The sequence below is a fragment of the Theropithecus gelada genome, chromosome X (genome assembly GCF_003255815.1).
Source record: "Theropithecus gelada isolate Dixy chromosome X, Tgel_1.0, whole genome shotgun sequence".
Classification (NCBI taxonomy): domain Eukaryota; kingdom Metazoa; phylum Chordata; class Mammalia; order Primates; family Cercopithecidae; genus Theropithecus; species Theropithecus gelada.
In genome coordinates this window covers 98,063,169-98,068,549 of record NC_037689.1, presented here as the reverse complement: position 1 = coordinate 98,068,549, position 5,381 = coordinate 98,063,169, and positions in this window count along the sequence as shown.

The following is a 5,381-nucleotide window of genomic DNA, read 5'->3' as shown; positions in this document are numbered from 1 at the left end:
AATTATCTCACCTTGATGCATGTTATGTGTTTGGCAGAAATAATACCACATATTATCTTTCATGTTTGCCCCATGACTGAATTGTGGAAACAGCTCACATTTCTTAGGCTCGACCTGTTGAGCTTATATAAGTTCAATACAATTTATTTAATGCTTGAGTACAATACCTCTACATTTCATAGCATTTTATAGTTAAGTGTGACTTTTATCCCCTATCAGGATGCAATAAATATTTGCTTCTACTGACTTCTGCTGGGAAGTAATATCTAGGCATTTCATAAAATCAGCATGCTAATTTTGTCTGGAGGGCCATGTTTGTTAAAGCTTTTAATACACTGTATACTGTAGTTCACTTTTCATCATTTATATCTATCCAGGGCTGGAAGGGACTTAAAAGGTCATATAGTCCTCATAGCAGCCGCACCAGCCCTGTCCCTGACTTTAAGTAGCTCCAGAAAGCCTTTCAAATTAGGAGGAATTGATCTGTTTTCTTAAAGATCTTCTTAAAGGAGATTCCTGACACCCATCAGTCACTAATTTATGTAACTAGCAATTCTTACTTTTGGGGAATTCTTCTTTATGTTAAACAAGCTTGTTAAGTTGCTGTTAAGAGCAGCTTCTTTTAATCCACCCTTAGTAGATATGGAAAATTGTTACTTTTCTGTGATAAACAAGATAAAAGAGAGCAAAAACCCTGAAAACAATTATGAAACCACCATTCTTAGCCTACTCTTCTCTGGACTGAAGTTTCAAATTTTCCCTAGACCTTATTTGAATATATTTTAGTCACATTTGTCACTCTTTTCCAGATACTATTCAAGCTTTTTATGCCTTTAAAAAATTGTGTATTCCAACACTGGACACAGTATCCTAAGATTAATATATGGGTGCAAAGGAATCACATCTCAAAATCTCAATTCCCCAAAGCACTTTTACTCTTTGATGAACCTCAAACTTCTGAAATCAAATTATATAGAGAAAAAGGCAGTTTCTGCCACTAGTACTTGCTTTGGTCCTCCTCAAGTTCTAGTGTGGATATGGGCCATTTTTTCCATTTTCATTTTTAATACTCCTTTAGAAAAGAATTTCTTCACATATTTTCTTAATTTGTCTCATTTGGCACAATAGTGAAATCACTCTTCATTGTCTGCTAAGTCAGTCAATGAACACTAATTTATTAAACTCCAAACTATGTGTATGGTACTGTGGTCACTGCATCCCTATGATGGCTTAAATAGTATGGCCACCTCGTTGCTTGAGCTTGAATCCAGTCTTGGAAAATTTTGATGTAAGCCTGCTACTGGGATCCGCTGGCATTCTACAGATGTGAGAGTATGGACTCTGTTTCTCTGAATCTATATATGGAAGTAAAGGGTTATTCATTCACTGATTTATTCACCATTTATTCAAAAAATACTTTTAAGCATGTGCTGTGTTCTAGGCTCTATGTTCTGTGCTGGTATTCAATGGCACACACTAGACCAAAAACACACACTAGACCTTCTCTCATGGAGCTTTCAGTCTAGTAGGAGAAGAAGACATTAGAGAATCATACAAGTGCATGTATGATCACAAGAATAAAAATGCTGTAAAGGAGAGGTGTAAGTGTCATGAGAGCATGGGAACTGACCTGTCAGGGAGAGAGGGGAAAACTTTCCTGAGTAAAGAACACCTGAGTTGAGATGTAAAGGAAGAGCAATGGATTCTTACTAACCCCCATAATGTCACTATACTTGCCTCCAAAAGCAATTAGATTTGTCGGGAGAAAGATGGGGGTCAGGTAGGGAAGGGTAGAGACAAGATGGTAGTTGTATGGAATAATGCAGGTTCCCTCCAGGAACTGGAGGATCAGAATGCAAGCAGCAGATATTTAGGCAAATTGCTGCTTAGCTTAAAAAGAAAAAAAAAACTGAGAAAAAAGTAAAAGCCACTTGCCTCAGGTTTTCAGGCTGGAGGGAAAAAGGAAGAAAGTAAACCCTGGTACGCAGGTGTGAAGACCATGACTCAAGTAGTATTGCCTGGCAGAGGATTTTGTGATGACTTCTTTTTCTTTCTTAATTGATAGTGTTGATAGGTGATGAAGCACTTTGGGGGATGTAGTTTTTTAATTTAACTTTTATTTTAGTTCAGGGGTACATGTGCACATCTGCTATATAGGTGAACTTGTGTCATGGGGATTTGCTGTACAGATTATTTCATCACCCAGGTATTACGCCTAGTACCGATTATTTTTCCTGATCCTCTCCCTTCTCCCACCGTGGCCCCTCCACCCTATGGTAGGCCCCAGTGTCTCTTCTTTCCCTCTGTGTGTTCATGTGTTCTCATCATTTAGCTCTCACTTGTAAATGAGAAAATATGGTATTTGGTTTTCTGTTCCTGCATTAGTTAATGGCCTTCAGCTCCATCTATGTTTCTATAAGAGACATGATTGCATTGTTTTCCATGGTTGCGTAGTATTCCATGGTGTATACATACATTTTCCTTACTCAGTCTACCATTGATGAGCATTTAGGTTGATTTCATGTCTTTGCTATTGTGAATAGGGCTGCAATGAACATATGTGTGCATGTGTCTCTGTGATAGAATGACTTTTTAAAATAATAAAGTGATCCCATGGTTCCTACTACATAGAATCCAATAGGATGGTAGATTTAAATGTGGGAGTTTAAAGCAAAATAATTCAGAATGAGTAAAATAATTGTGGAGTGTTCCCTAGAATGTTACAACAGAGGGTTGAAGACGGTGATTCAACAGAACTGACTCAACACATTAAATACCTCATAGGGTTATTTTAAGGCATAAACATGTTGATATATATAAAACCCATAGAAAATGCACAGCCAACAATAGACACACTATGAGTAGTATCGTTATGTGCCAGACATGATTCTAAGTCCTTTTGTATGTATATTCTCATTAAATCCTTAAACAATTGCACTCGGTTAGTATAATCCTCAATTTATAGATTAGGAAGCTGAGTCACAAAGAAGTTAAGTGACTTGTCTAAGATACACAATTGGCAAAGCTTGGTTTTGAACCTAAATAATTTGAATCAAGAACCCATACTCTTATATAGTATATTATATTTTATCCCTTCTAAGTTTCATTCACGTTTGTGTTCTATATAGTCTTGATTAGGATATATATGTGAAATTTATTTTTTCTATTTTTAGTAAGCATTGTTTTGTGAATAATTTTTATGATGCTACATTGTGGTCTTAATTGGTATTTTTAATTTATAAAAATAGTCCATTATGTTGATGTACCCTAATTCGTCTCCCTATTACATTATTATGAAGCTTTTAGGTTGTTTATAGAATTTTGCTTTTATAAATATCACTATTATGGGTAACTTTGTGATACAGCTTTTTCTTCCTTTGAAGATCAGTTCTGAGGAGCTAAATTGCTGGGTTATATGGTATAAACACTTTGAAATACATAAGAAACTGAAACATACAAAACACATACACAAAATTAACAATCACCTATAATTAATCCTTTATTCTTTTTTATTGTATATGAATTGAAAACATTCTCTTTTCCTCACTTCTAGAACCATATCACACAGGAGACCACTGTCAGCAGTTCAGCATACATCCTTTTCAGGACACATGCACATTTTCACATCCCAAAAGATATTTCCTCCCAGTTGACATCAATTATCAAAGAGTGCCTGTGAGTACATTCGTGACTCTATCTCAGAGGTGCTTAACACTGGTGGTACATCAAAATGACATATGGCATTTTAAAACATACATATACCTGGAGAGACTTTGCTAAATTTACTGAATAAAAATCTTTGGATAATAGGACTGAAGTATGTTTCTTAAATCCCATAAGTAATTCTGAGTATCCAATTGGTTGAGAACCAATTATTTAATGAATAATATTATCCAGCTCACATTTCTCTATCTTGTCCACAAATATATCATTAGTTCAATAGACATTAATTGAGCCAAATTATATATGAAAATCCTAGATACTGGGCCAATAAGAATGATACAAATGTACCCTACTCTTTAGAAGCTCATATTCTGTCAAAGAAAACCAAAATTTAATTGGATAAATTAAAATATAACTTGGTAAGAAATAAAAACAAAGTGTTCTGGGAATACAGAAACTGGAATAATCACATATGACAAAAATAAGTAAGACATAATTGAGGAACTAGCATTTATGCTGGGTCTTGAAGATATGAGTAGGAGTTTGTATAAAGGATGTCTCAGGCAAGGAGAACAGCATCCAAAAGGTGCGGTGTTACGAACAAGGCTAGGCATATTTAGCAAATGTTGATAATTAAATATGACAGAAATGTAAAGTGAATACATTCTATAAGGTGGACTGAGTGACAAATTGAAGGTGATAATTATGTAAATAAAAGTTGATGGCAGCTTGTGAAAGATTATCCATCGTGTTCCCAAGTAGGAGAACCAGATGGGTATGTCCAGAAGACACTTATATATAAAGATGTAGAACTCATGGAAGAAATTTGAGCTGTGAACATCCACATGTAGATGATAGTTGAAGGTATGGTAGTGGATGAAATCATCCAGAGAGACTGTGTAGTGAACTAAAGGCAGAATTTAAGGTAACACTAGCCTTTAAGGTGCCAAAAAAGTCGTAAAATAAAAACAGAAGGAATGGTCAAAAGAGGAATCAGGAGAATCCAGAGAGGATAATTTTACCATGAAAGTCAAGTAAGAACAACATTTTAAGAAAGTTTTTTTTTTTTTTTAAATGTTTTTGCATTCAGAACAGGGATGAATTGAACATCATTGTAAGCATAGGAAAATAGCCAGTGAGATGGCAGATATTGAAGATTTTCAAAAATGTCTTCTGGAAATCCAGGTAAACTGTGTCTAAAGTGCATCTATGAGCTTCCAGCCTAATAACTCTATTTAAAAGGGAAATGAGGTGTAAAAATATGAAATAACAAAAAGACATAAATAGAGTGTTTTTTTTTTTTTTCTTCCGATCTTTGAATGGGAAAGGACTTTTAAAGTATAAAGGCAATGGAAAAAAATCAATGAGAAGACCAATAGATTTGACCATAGATTTTTAAAACTTCCATATGGCAAAAGTACAAATATGAAAACAACATAAAAAGACAAATTTGGGAAACATTTACAAAATGTAAATTTTTACAAAACATTTACAAAAAAATATGACTGGAAAAGTGTTATTTTTGTGTATATTATATGAGCTTGTGCAAATCATTAAGAAAACATTAACGCCCAATGAAAACTGTCAACAAGCATGATCACACACATCAAAGAAGAGGGATTAAATGCAATAAGTATAAAAAAGAAGTATAATCTCACTGCTATTCAGACAATTGCAAATTTTGAAATTAACATATTATTTGTTTTAACCAATCTGAG